Source organism: Manis javanica, chromosome 7 (assembly GCF_040802235.1).
Source record: "Manis javanica isolate MJ-LG chromosome 7, MJ_LKY, whole genome shotgun sequence".
In the NCBI taxonomy this organism is placed as follows: domain Eukaryota; kingdom Metazoa; phylum Chordata; class Mammalia; order Pholidota; family Manidae; genus Manis; species Manis javanica.
In genome coordinates, this window is record NC_133162.1 from 15,664,496 (window position 1) to 15,678,914 (window position 14,419).

A 14,419-nucleotide genomic window follows, 5' to 3' on the forward strand; every position below is an offset into this window, starting at 1 on the left:
GGATGGGGTGGGGTGGGGGGCCTGATTTGCAGCATTTGCTGATTTCCATGGTATAAGTACTCTCACCACAGTCAGTTTCAGGTTACCGATGATTTAACAACTGGCTCTCAAAAGTCCTGCAGTTTCCTGATATGCAATAGCTGGCCCCAGCATACCACCTTTTTCTCTCCATAACCCATGGTTAGGCTGTACTTTTAAAGGCCCAATGTCTGTGGCTTCTCAGATTTTCTCCATTCCCTGTATCAATGCCTACGGTTTACATTGAAGATGGCTGAGTGCCCAACACAATGGTATTTGCCTCTGAAATTAGAAGCTACTTCGTTACTGTCAGGTTTAGCCATGACCCCAAGAAGGTATCAGCAAGTGTTTTCCAAATCAAACTTCTGTCCTTGGCATTTCCTGCTGAAGGATACTTTTCCTCTCTTGGGGTGGGCCGTATATCCATATGTATATGATTTTCTACATCATTAAATTATTTTGAGACATTCTATAGGGAGGCCCCTGAACTTGATGCTGGAGAGACAACAGGCAGGAAATCTGCCTTCCAGGGCCTTATGGAGAGTTGAGAAAAATTGAAAGGATACCTAGGAAGGTTATTATTATTATTATTTTTAGAGTCAGCAAATGTTCCATACAAAATGAAAGACACAGACGGTGGATGCCGTGGGAGTTCACAGTAGGCAAAACTCAGGCAAGCTTTTGGGGGCTTATGGGGTCAGAACCCGTGTTAGGGCACAAAGTGAATGCTGTGCAAGGCAAAGGGACCCCATTTGCTTTTCTCGTTTTCATTTACGACTTGCCATCAAAAAGACTACCATTCCCCATAACACTGTAATGATCAGCAAAATGCTGTGGACCTTAGGATTGTAGATTGGAGGAGAGATGATGTATATTTATTTAAATCTACTCTCCCTACCGCCCACCCCAAGTTCCACTCCATTTCTGAAAGTCAGATGGAAAAGTCAGCATCCTTTGAGACTCGCTGCTGCTTTGGAGAAACGAGTGAAGCTCAATCAGCTGCTCGGTGGGTTCCCTGTTGGCTACTACAGTGTTGTTTTCATGCTCCCAGCAGACCTGGCATGAAAGCATCTCAGGTGGGTCATATGGCTGGGAGAAAAAGTAAGCCACAGTCACATCAAAGTGCCACCACCACCAGATCTCCAAGACAGGATCCATTCTGTGGTCAGTGGACACAAAGGTCCCCCGTCACCCTTTTTGTATATGTGATGGTGATTTGGGGGAAAATGCACAAACCAGAAGACATCCAGACAGCGAGGCTGCTCTCACTAGCGACATTTGTGCCGCATTCTTCCTGGCCCCTGGTGTGCATTGCAGCACTCAGACCGGTGGTTCTGGGGCCAAGTAGCTGATTGGGAGCCCCAGGAGGCAGCAGATACAAATCAATCTTCAGACCCACCAGTTCCCCTGGAACATACCACTTGCTAAACTGTGACTTTGAGGCCAAGAGTAGCATTTTTTCCTCAGCTCAAGTCTGGAAAAGGCTATGAAACTGCATGGGTCAGAAAACCAAAGGTGCTTTTGTACTATTTTGCATGGAGCACCAGCGGGACAACTCCAAATCCCAGATGGACAGCAGTCTCAGAAAAGCAACTGCTGGAGGCTTCTGGAACAGACCACTGACAGCCTTCTCTTTTCTTTCTTTTTTTAAAAAAGCCTACCTGAACCTCTGGACTTACTTGTGTGGAAAGAAAGAGGAAAAACTCCACAAACCTGGCATTTGTCTTGTTTTCTCAATTACTTGTCAACTGATTCATGATTTAAAAAATGTCAATTTCAATCTTTTTCCATTCTGCTGAGCAGGAAAATAGAGAATATATAGGCAACTATTGAAAATGAACCATCTGGTTTTTGAAGTACAATTTTTCTCTGAAATTGTTTTCTCCAAGTACTAAAATCATTTCTTTTTCCCCACTGCACCACTGTTAAGTATTACTATTTTTCCATAGAGCCACAAGAGCTGAACTCAGATGGATTTCTTTGCAAAAGCTCTTTCTCCACAGGGCGGCTGAGCTTCCGGACCAGAAGGCCTGTAGGGCAGTCGGGACATCTGTCTCTTGTGTGGGGAGGGCTTGTTATCATGGGAAGCAGCCTCAGTGACTGGCGGAGGTCATCCAACCCTGGTTATTCTGGTTCGTTTGTCATTTCGTAGTGACAGTTTTCACTTTCGTCCAGGAATCTCCAGGGAGGTTTTACAACATTGTGACTGAAACAGTCATGTGCTGGTAGCTTCCACAGACTAAAGATTTATTTGCCCAAAAGACAGAGGCAGCTTCGTCAATGGGGCAAAGTATTATATAAGCCATGTGACAGCGAGCGGCTGTCTCTAGTCTTCCAGCCTTTGGCCCTCTTTGCCTTTCAGTACTGTGCTCACTGGCTCACATTCAGGAGCCATCTTGCATCCACTCCAAGGTTTCTGTAGGTTCCTCATGCAGCCTAGCGTTGTGCTCCCCAGGCCACGCCTCAGTGGCTTCCCTGATTCTGACTTCCCTTGCCCGGCAGCTTGCCTTCCTGGACGCTTCTCTTCTCTCTGCCGCTCTCGCTCACATGCACCGGAAAGTCAGACAGAGCTTCCTTTCCACAGGACATGCTGTCACAAGATGGAGGCCCTTGGCCAGCTTTCCTGCAGGCTTGTGAGTGATGGGGCGGATTTGTAATAAAATATTACACAGCCCTTACTTTCCTCCTCAGGCCCTCAGTCTGCTGCTCTGCTCAGCCCTTTGCTGTTCTCTGGAACTGGTCTCATCACCCAGCTTCTCTCCCATCTCTCCTACCCCAAGCCATCCCATCCCTCTCCCTGGGCTACCCTGAAATGTTCACATTCCACCCACTTCATTTTGTCTCTGTGCTTCCTAAGCTCACCCTTCCCAGGAACCAGTAGCAGAGTAAAGAGAGGATGCATTGCATTCCCCACCCCCACATTATTAGAAAGGAAAAAATAAAACAAATCAGAAGAATGCCCCTCAACGTGTACATCACTGTTGTCCCTAGTGGAATCATGCATGATTTTATTCTTTTTACTTCTTTGTATATTTTCCAAATGTCCTATAGTAAAGATGAATTATTTTATTACAAAGAAATGAAAACTACAGAATTATTATAGGGAAGATTTGTTCCCTTAAAAAAAACACTACACATGTATCCAGTAAACCAGCTTTATATAGTTCATCACACCAAATAGCTACGATAACTGGATCTTTCCCTTTTTTATATCATCTGTAGTCCCAGTACAAAATTTATCCGTTTCAGAATCTCAGATGTGGGATTGATTGTACCTGGAACCTACTATGAATATATCAGATGACCTTAACTTTTATGAAGAGCATCAGGTGAAGGGAAAACTCAGTTCCCTGAACACTGAGAACTGTGGTCACTCAGATACCCGGGCAGAACCTGCTCCTTTCAGCACTTCATCTCTAGCTCATTGAAAGCCATACTTTTTGTCATCACTACTACCGCTGCTGCCACCATCACCATCCCCATCATCATTTTTTGCTGTGCCAGGCTAGGTACGTGATAGCTTACACATAACCCCATACTAATTCCTACTGCAACTCTGTGAGGTAAGGATCCCTGTTCCCCTGTAGTTGAGGAGACAGGCTCAAAGAAGTTAAAGTACTTGCCTGATGATTGATGACCCGGCAGAAATAGCAGCGATTTAAAAAAATTAGGAACATTTTAATAATAAAGTGGACACTACAGATTTTGGAGATTAGAGGAAATAAAGAAACCTCCCTCCCGTCATCCCTATTCCCCATATCTTGTTCTATTTTTCTTCAGAGTGAATATTACTTTCAAACATACTGCATATTTAATTATTATGTTTTATGGCCTGACTGTCCTCACTAGAACATCAGCTCCATGAAGAGAGATCTCTGTCTTGTCCACAGCTGTATTCCCGCAGCTGGCCTATAGTAAGTGCTCATTAAACATTTGTTCCTCAGTGGTGCTGATGTGAAGGAACACCAGGACGTCCGGCAGGAAAGCTGGTGTGGGTGGGAGGAGACAGGCTTGGTCTAGACCACTGGGTCTCAGGTGCCGAGGCCTGCTCGGTGGAGGTGCCCATCAGGCAATTTGGAATGTGCGAGCGGAGCTGTGGGGACAGGTCCAGCTTGGGAGCCTGGGTTTGGAAGCTGTTCAGAGGGAGAGAGAGAGAGACAAGAAGATACCGTGAACCTTGGGGGCAGTGAGAGCGCTGGGGGTGCAGCACCGGAGGGCAGGAAAGGAAACGGGTGTCGGGTTTGGCAGAGGGAAGAGCAATCAGATGTGTCTCACATAGCAGAGACGTTTTAAGAGAATTCAGAGGAGGCTTGGGGACGAGAAGAGGCCATCTAGTCATTGGTGTTCTTTGGGTGCGGAGTTTCACCTGAGCGGCACGGGCCTCAGAGACCAGACCTGCAGAGCCCAAAGTGATGGCCCAGGGTGGCTGTCCAGCGCTTGACATGCGGCAAGCTCCAGCTGAGGTGTGCTCTGACTTTAAACATATCACTGACCCGTGAGGATTTTGACAAGACAGGGAAAACAATGCAATGTGTCTCATTAATATTTTTTTTATTGATTACATGTTAAAATGATATTTTCATTTCAAATATATTAAGTCAGGATAATATTAGCTTAAATAAGATGTTATTAAAAGTAACTTAAACTTCTTTTTGTTTTTTAAATATGATTACTTGATACTTTCACATTACACATGTAGCTTATATTATATTTCTATTGGACATAGATGGGCTGGTCTGCTGGGGTTAAAGTTCAGCAGCATGTATAAACTTCTCTCCCTTCCTTCTTTCCATCCATCCTTGATTTCTCCCTCCCTTCCTTCCCCTCTCTGACTCTCTCTTTAGAAACAAATACCTTTCAGCAGCCACCTTAGTTTCTGAATGGACACCTGAGTGGTTGATCGTCCATTCTCAATAAAAATAGGTGCTTTTTGATATCAAATTGTCAAATTTCTCTAGCATTAATTTGCCTGGAACTAAATTAAAGTCAGTGATATATAGTCTATTAGCTGTACTGAGCTTTTAGCCTCCCTGGGAGAAAAAAAAAAAAGAAATGGCATAAAATGAGGTTTCTTGTGCTCTAAACAGCAAATAAATGAAGGCCTTTGAAGAAACTACCTACGGTGAAATCCTGGAATTATAATTAACCAACCCTCCAATTTGGCACACAGAGGTCTTCTTAACAATGTAGCCGTCTCCCATGTAACAGTCCCTCTGGGTGGCAGGGAGCAAGACTGTGGATTGCCTGGGCCCAAGACAAAGACGTTACTGATTTGGATGCCCAAGCGGCTGCTTAGGAAGGAAATTCCCAATGTTCATCTTGGCTGGGGTCAGGAATTGTTCTTGGACGCTGTGGGTCAGCCTTTATGTATCTGCCTGTAGTGGAATGAATTCGCTTACTTCTCAGAAAAATAAAGGGGCACAATAAAATAAGTTGCTTCTACCTCCCTCTGGTTTCTATGAAAAAATAAAATTCAGTATTAAACTTTAGTGCTCCGTTGTGGTGTGGATGTGCTTCCTGGAAGGGGGAGGGAACTTGGCAGCTGGAAAGGCCCCCCTAGGCGGTCATTCTGACAGGTGAGGAAACTAACCCAAAGAGGCCCTGTGGTCCTGGGATGGCTCACCTGTCTGTCAGCAGCGAGCCTAACGGTGACCTCCTCCCCAGCCAGCTGCCTCCTCCCCAGGGCTTGCCTCTCCACTCCGTCCTCTACGTCTCCTTCCCCAGGGGCCTCGGTGGGTACCGGAGCTGCTCAGAAGCTCCTATGTCTCAGGGGCCTCTCTCCACCAGAGTGGTCTTATTTTTTTATTTAATGAAAGGAAACCCGTTATTTCCTCAAATAGTTATGTGGGAATTTCGGGGTTGAGTGCCCACCTCTGGTAACCATAAGTATTTTCTAAAGGAGCAGTGAAAATAAAAACAAAGATTAATTGATGCTCTCTTAGTTTTGCCAAGCTTTAATCTTGGTTGAAAGGCAAAGAAGGAATTACAGAAGTTCCTCCTGTAATGATCTCTTTTCTAAAAAGGAGGGAATCGTTTTGCATCCAGAATCCTCACTCAGGCAGGAGTCCCCTCAATATTGACAATGTCACGTTCCTAGTGAGCCAGAGGAGCAGCCACTGTGGCTCTTGTGAACACCTCTGGCCATTTCTATATGTCCAGGTTCCTTAGAAGAAAACCCAGGACGAGGATTCCTGTGTAAATGATGTATTAAAGAAGTCTTTCCAGGGACTGGCAGAGCAGGACAAGGAGCGGGAGAAGCCAAGTGCACCCTCCAGTCGGATCCCAGCCTCAGCCTGATCCCACGGTTCAATCATAACTCAGAGTCAGTCCACACCTGAGGCCAGAGATCCGGCCTTTCATTCACCCGTACAGGTCAGCCATTGGTCAAGGCCCGCCTGACCAAGCTGAGCTCCAGGTAGCCCCAGCTCTCTGAGTGTGGTCACACGGGGTAGCCTTCTGGAGTGAGTCACAGGTGCAGGTCAGAAGCAGAGTGCACAGGGCTGAGGGATGGGCCTGTGGTACAGGAAGGGGATGGAAGGGATCATAGTGTGGCACTGTCGCTGTCTGCCACACCACAGTTTTGGCCTGGACAAAATCTTGACATTTTCCATTGTTCTGTACGTCTCCCAGTGCTTCTTACCTTGATGTTGGGTTGGGATGAAAGTAAAATCTGTTGTTTTTTAGTTGTCCAATCTCCATTCCCTCTTTCCTCTGATAATTGTTATTTAATAGTTATTAAGGTCCTTAACAATACTAAAGTAGTAGTAATTTCAGGAAATAATTCTTGGTCTGTATTTTGGCAGAGTTGGTAAACCAGACTCCACGGTGAGCATGTGCCCGAGGCCCAGGCGGGCAGCACATTCCTCTCCCTCCAGCCCAGCCGTTGGTTCAGGGCTGGCGTCTCCATCAGGAGTCCTATCAAGGGAGCAGCAATGGCTCTGACAGTTTTTAAACAGAAAAAGATTTAATGCAGGAAGACAGGTGCTCATGAAATCCCTGGAAGGGCTGGAGGCGCGGGCTCCGGGTGGGTCTCCAGGAAAGATGCCTTTTGCCCACCAGAGATCAAGGAAGAAGCTGGAAAGGGAGGTCGTCTCCCTGGATGATCACACTCAAGAATGCAGCCCGTTGCTGCAATCTGGGCGTCGTAAGCTTATCAACACCCACGAAGCTGGAGACTGTACACAGCGGTGACTGTCCTTGGCCAGGAGCCACAGCCAGAGCTGCAAGAACGCGGGGCCCCGGTTCACTGCCGCCTCCACAGATGTTCTTCTAGCCCAGGGACATGTGATGGGAGGCACTTAAGTCTCACACACAACCCTGGCTGAGGGGGAAGCTGCGGGTCTAGATTTTGGGTTTGATGCAGCCTTAGCAGCACAAGGAGACATTCTAGAAGGGGTCAGAATGGGCTCTGAGGGCCGCTTCACCATGCCCTCCCACAGACAGGCACAGAGCACAGCTCAAGCAACCAAAATCAGAACTTTGGTTTGGCCAGTGAGGGAAGAGAAACTCTTTCTGTTTCCTGCCAGACGTGAAAATGAGACAAGGTGGGTTTGGAGCTGCTGGAAGCCATCTTGCCATCACAGAAGGTCTGAGAATGAAGGCAGGGCATCGTGGAGAAGAGAGCCCGTTTGAGAGTCTAGAAAACCTGGGTCTGGATGATGCCACTTGAAGGCCTGGAGAGAGGAGGCAACTTATGTAAGGTCACAGAGCAGCGGCAGGCAATGCTGGACCTAGAACACCAGTCGCCTGACACCAAGTGCAGGCTTTTCCCATCATGTGGTGGCCGGCCTCCAGTCTCCGCTTAGAGCCTCTCACACCCTCTCCCCACCCAGAAGTACTCCTCCTAGCAGCTGGTGGGGTTTGCAGCCCCTGTTATTAATGGAGCTGATCGGTCTGACCCTTCTGAGCAAGAGGAGCTGCCTGGAGAGGAGCCTTAGCAGGAAAACACTCAGAATACATTTTCGTGGCAGACCTGGAGGGACCTGGTGTGTGTGAATAACCCCTAACTAGAGCCTGGCTAGTGAGGAGCTCAGAGCTGCCTTTGAAAACACCCTGGGGGTTCTCTCTTAGTGGCAGGCTGAAATGTGGCCACACCGGTTCAGGCTATTTTAAGCTTCGGAAACCAAGGGAGGTGAGGCAGGGTGAACCAGCAGGCTCCTAGGGCAGATGAGTTCCAGGCCAGCTTGCCCCGAGCCTCCAAAGTCACCTTGGGCCCTTCCCTGTCACCTGTGACCTTGCCTTCCTCTTCCCTCTTCTCCCTGGAAGAGTGGGAGGCAGGTTCCCTCTGACTTCAGGGGTAGGGAGCTGAGAAGCAGCAGGAGTTGGGGCTGGGGTGCCTGGGCTGAAGCACCTCCGCCAGACAGTAAGACAGGCAAGGTGTCATCTGCCAGAGGTTGATGCTTCCCCTTGCATTTATTGTTTGGCCTGACTTAATTTAATTCTCACAACCCTTTGAGGTACATACAGCTGTTATCTCCATTTGTCACAGGAAGAAACAGAGGCTCAGAGAAAGTTAGCAGCTTGCCCAAGGGTCCCGAGTGACAGAGTGGAACTGGGATTAGAAACCAGGTAGGTCTGTGGTCCTAATTACTATGCCCTGGCTTCAAAACCCAGTAACCAATAAGGGCTACCCTTTTCTACACACAAGCGACTTTCTATTCCTCCTAACAGCTCTGCAAGTTCCATTTCACAAGCCCATTTTTCAGACAGGGGAACCAAAGCTCAAAAGTTTAAGAAGCCCGCCCAAGGACACAGACACACCTCACAGAGCCAGGACTGAACCCAGAGGGCTTGAGGCCTTACTTTTATATTGCACACAATCTTTTAGTTCTCTGAAGTGCTTTCACAGGCTCTCAGAAAGACACCTACTCCAATTCCTTCTCATTTTATGCTGAGGAAACAGGTTCTGAAAAGTTGGGTGACTGGCCCAAGGTCACACAGCCAAGCACTGGAAGGGCAAGGACCCAGATTTTGGACTCTTGGGCTGAGTGTACATGAACTCCTATTTCTGAACTCATAATATTTCAGGGATACTTTATTATCTACATTTCTAGCTAAAACTTCATTGGGTATTGGCTTCTCCCCTTTGGGCTTTGGGTGTCTCTGTCAGTCCACCCTTTCCTCTGCAAAGGAGGTGGCGATCTGTCATTGCCTGACAAGGACACTGGGTGAGGGCCTCTGTACATGAAACAGATACCTCTACAAGGGGTCCTCCGTAACACTGCCACTGATGCCACAGTCCACTGAGGTCCTTAGCACTGCCACACCAAAACTCCAGCAGCAGAATTCCGCTAGGTACCGCTTTGTATTTGCCTTAGAAACACCTGTTGAAAGGTGGGAGGGGGCTGGGAGGGTAAGCCATGGTGGAGGGGAAAAGCCCAGAATTTGGGAATCAATAGCCACTTAATATGCTTTGATTTTTCTTCATTATTTTAGATGATTTAGTTTTTTTGTGTGTGTGTGTGGTAAAGTAGATGTTACAGTTCTAACTGTATGACAAGTATGGCAGAAAGCCACATTTTAATGTTTTTATTTACTCCTCCTTTTCTGAAATCAACAAATATTTAGCAAACTACTCCCCTGTGCCAGGCACTGTTGAAACCAGGGGCTGAGGATCCAGAAGTGAATCACACCAGGTCCCCACCCTCCCAGGGCAGAGTCTAGTGAGAGAGACAGATACGGGGCTGTGTAACTCCTAAGCCATGTGTACAGTGCCGTGACGTGGACAGGGTCAGTGTCAGGACAAGGTGTGTGGCCATCGGTGTCTCCTTGGGTGGGCAAGTGTGGGATGCTTGAATTTCACAGAGGCCTGGGGGGCTGCACAGGAGGGAGGGGGCATTTCAGGCCAAGGTCTCACTTGTGTAAAGGCCTGCGGCTGGCATAAGTGACCTGGGGACTATAGGCGGTAGGGGCAGTAGGTAGAGTTGTCAGAGAGCAAGAAGTAAAGTTGAAGAGCTTGGCAAGTTTGGTGTTGAAGAGTCCTGTGTGTTGTGGGAAGGAATTTAAATTGTCTCCTGGAGGCAGTGAAGAGCTATTTAAGAAGGTAAGCAGGAATGTGACATGACACGGTTTCTATTTTAGAAAGTCACTCTGGCTGCCGTTGGAGGAAGGACTTAGACGATCGGTGAGAACAGCAATGGGGACACCACTTAAGGGAGGATGTCAGTGATGAGAAGGAGGATTGAAATAGCACCAGGTGTCTGCACTGAGGACCCGAAGGTGGAGTGCAGAAGAGAGGACATGTGCACCAAGATATGTAAAGAGGAATAAATAAAGGAGTCAAGAATGAGTGCTCAGTTTTTAAACTGGGTGTTTGGGTGGCTACAAGCTAGAAAAATATGGGGGGGGGGGCGCTTTCTTTTACGAAACTAAAAACATGAGAAATTATTATGGTATTCAAGAAGTTAGGAAAATAGAGAAAAGAAAAAAATGCCCAGTAATCCTATCATCATGTACAACCAGTGTGCCTATTTTGATTTACTTCCTTACACTATTTCCCCCTAGTTTGTAACTCAAAGTCAACCTCAAAGACACTTTTACTTCAGTGCTGGCTGGTTAATGGGAAATAGCGGACACTCCCTCAAGTCCATGAATGTCTCGCTTTTAGACTCATTGCTGGAGCTCCATCCTCACTTCTTGTTTTAAGGAAGGGGAAATTTGCATCTCTAAGAACCAGTCACTTTGATCCATGACTTACTTGATCATAAGCATTTTACCATTTCAGCTGTTCCATAGCTTTGCTCATCCGATTATTTGTTCCCTTCTACCTCCCCACCAGTCATAACAATGATCAAGATGATGGAACACCTCATGCCGTTGTGTCTTGGAAAATTCAGCCTGAGATGCCAAAAAATGACAGTGTTCCAATCAGTCCGGGCTGTGGCCTGGGAGGCCCACTTGTTGGAGAAGTTAGTGGGGAGAGCATAGATTTTTCATTCAGTGCTCTGGTGTTTTCACTGCCAGGACTTTCTCTGAGCACAGTTCGGCTTTCAGCCTTGCTCCAGCTCCACAGGGAGTGTTCAGCTTGGAAAATAAAAAGTAATTGATGAGAAGCCTACAGAAAAATTGTACTGGCTCTAGCTGGCTCTCATGGGTCAGAATAATTTACTATTGGCAAGCTCCGTGTTTTGCATAGGCATGGAGGGAAAGCTGTAGCCTTCTTTGGAGAAGGTATTATGCAGAATGTCAGCAGCCTTGGCTTTGAATGAAAGGCCTCAGGGGGACAACCAGACAGTAGCCTTATTCTGTGTTATCAGGCTGAAGGGTGATCTTGGACAAAGTAGACATTTGATGGAGAGGGAAGCCTGCAAGGGGAGCCAAATCTGTTTGCTAACTTGGAGATTAGATGTGGTTTCAATGGACCATTGGCAAATATGAGGCTATGGGGTTCATTCCTTGGATTCTCCCTGCCCTCCGTGGCCACCAATAACCTTCCTGTTCCTGGGCAGCCTCTGGGAGGACATAGGGTGATCAATGAATTCAGGGCAGGAGGGAATTAAAAGTAGAGGGTAGATAGTGTGGAACTGAGAGAATACTGATGACCAAAAGAAGGAATTAGAACCATTTTTATCTCTCAGGTGCCCTTGCACTGGGAGAGCAGGATGGCTTCCAACAGTTTGTTCTCTGGGGCTTTGCCCAGGCTAATTTTACATGACAATGGCTGCTCTATGCTTTTCCGTGGGGTGTTGGAATGACATTGGAGTCCCTGCCATGTGGCCTAGTGGTTGAATTGGAAGAGGCTCCCTCTCGGACTTCCGGCCCAGCTCAGCAGCAGGCAAGGGGCCCAGGCTGCGAGTTACCCAGGAGGACAGATAAGCATTTCCCTTGGCTGCTCTTGCTGTTCTTACAGGAGGGGGCCTTTACCAGTCAGAAGAGGGGTTGTCTTGGGCATGGCAGGTCACTGACCTTGACCACTGGGCTCTTTCACGCAGGTTGGAACAAAGGTTGGACTTCTCACTCCATAATGGGTCACTGGGAGATTTTGCAAGACAGTGTGTCAGAGTGTTTGCATGGCTTCCCGCGAGCCTAGCCCGTCACATTCTTCCATGTGACAATGCCCGGTACAATCAGAGAGAAACATGCCTGGGAGCCCATATGAGGCTGAACTACACTCACGAGATTGGAAGCTTAGTGGTCAGTTGAATTGCAAGCTGGTTTTGAAATTTATTGGGCTCTTTAAAAATAGATAAAGAAAACCAAAGGACTTTTTTAAAAAAAAGGAAACCACTGATAAAGGAATTGTGACATAAACAAAGAAAAATGTAAGCACCCTGTTCTTTTGAGAGCAATAAAAGCAGCAAACAGGGAAATGCCAGAAGCTGTGACCCATAGTGTGTACTCTTTTCTCATATCTCATTTCCATTTGCACACAAAGTGGAGATTCCTGTTTTCAAGACACCTTCATGAAAAGATATAACTCAGTGAAGGAAATGGGCTATAATTATTACTATTATTTTTTAGTCTGTTCTATCAATCAGAATAGCTTTTAAGTAGAGTATCCCAGTGCAACTTAATCTTATGTCAACATACAGCTCAGAGAGCCTGCACAGGCCCCACATTCACACCTAGACACAGGTGTCTGGGTAAGAATTTCTCCATAAGGAAGTCAATCTCTATTAACTCCATGGGACCTTCCACCATTGGGGCTCCTAGGCATCCTTTGTTTAAGCATGTGGTTCCTAACCCCAGAGATAGAACCAGATAGATCCTTCCCAACTCTTTTGGTAGCAAGCTACAGAAACCAAATTTAAACTACTTTATAAGCAAGGAAAAAGCAAGAAGGGGCTTAAAATTGATTAGGTCATGTAGCTGGGAAGAGGCAATGCCCCAAGAAGAATTTTTGTTTGCACAAGAAAGGGAAAGAGGAGCAATGTGGGGAGAAATAACATCAGTCCACCAAAATCTCTGCCTTAGCGCCCAAAGGGGATATTAACATCAGTCACCTCCATCCCCAGACTCCAAGATGTTCCCTATCTGCTGTCACTGGACCATCTCCCACTCGGGGGCTCTTCCTCAATGTCAACACACCTTTACCCCCTTTGAGCACATGGAGTACATCCCAATGAAAAGTCCTGATCTTTCTATTGCATGTTCTAGGAAGACCAAGGCCCACAAAATAGTTTTTAACTTGTAATAACCTAAGAGTACAGAATGGGGAGGATGCCACAGTATTAGGGTCTTGCATCAGGGCTGAAGTTGGTGAAGCAAGCAGAAAAGTTCGTGTTTTCATCTCAGTAGTTCTTCCCTTTCATCTTGGTAAGAATCGTCTGTTCTCAAGATTTCAAGGATTGGTCTTTCAACTATAGTCAATTTTGTACTGCTTTAAATCAACCAAAACCCGGTAATTATTGACTTCTTCCTGTGCTGATTGAGGTAAAGAATAGAAAAGGAAATTAAGTGTTTGGTTTTACTCCTGAATGCATGGAACAGAGACCTGCACAAGTGAGCTCAGATAAGTATTCTTCCAGCATAGTTCCATGGACATCTAAGAATAGGGCTGCATGGGCCCTGGGCGCCGCAGAATGGAGATGGGAGACGCTCTAGTTTCACGCAGGCATGTCAGTAGTAGTTTTCTTCTCTTCATACCAATCACTGGAAATATGTGTATATGAGTGTGTGTGTTCTTTCTTAATTTAGCTCTACACGCTTGCTAGGCTACAAGGAAGGTGTTCATCTGGTTCATAGCTGTGTCCCAAAACAAACAGCACAAAGGAAGCATTCCTTGTACTTTAGTTCAGTTAGATGGATATTCACATTATGCTTCAACACTTCAGTGACCAGCTGTGCATTTACTTCCATCAGGCCTGTTCTCAGTTGCTCTGATCCCAGTTTTTCTCCCATAACTCTGGTTTGCACCTGACCCATCATGATCTTTTCAAACTTTTCTCCAAGAGGACCTTTTGGTTTTAGCTTCCACTACTAACTGACCAATTCTATCCTGATTTAGTATTTCAAATTCTTGAGAGGAAGGGAGATAGAGAGAAAAAAAACAATTAGCAAGGTCATCTCTTTTATACCAGATCATGGGTCTCAAGTTGACCAGAAGACTGACTGTCCTTGAGTCTGATGCCCACTTTGATCACCAGCTGAGGTGGAGGGCAGAGGTCAGTGTCAACCAGTTTAAAACGGGGTAGGTATCAGGGTCTGTGAAAGTCAGTTTCTCAAAGAATGGAACTTAAGTGTGGAAGGCAACGTTTGACCTCTTAACATAAGACAAACTCTCCAAAGAGCTTACTGTAGTTAGTGAGATAAGACTTACAAGACAGATAAATATTAATCTGTATAGAATCTGTTCTTGTTGTCCATCTAGCAATCCTTTCTTCCTTTTTATAAGAGAAATTTACTCTGGCCACAGCGGAATTCAGGTGACCTGGGATAGGCTATTCATTGGACCCCAACTTCC

General features: G+C 46.4%; 1 long non-coding RNA gene across 1 annotated transcript; it reads left to right on the plus strand.

The window, feature by feature from the left end:
• Positions 1-27: 27 nt before the first annotated feature.
• On the plus strand, positions 28-10,301 carry LOC140850341 (uncharacterized). Its single transcript, XR_012133004.1, has 3 exons — positions 28-3,932; positions 8,507-8,586; positions 10,099-10,301. It is a non-coding gene; the product is annotated as an uncharacterized lncRNA (long non-coding RNA).
• The last annotated feature ends 4,118 nt before the right edge of the window (positions 10,302-14,419 follow it).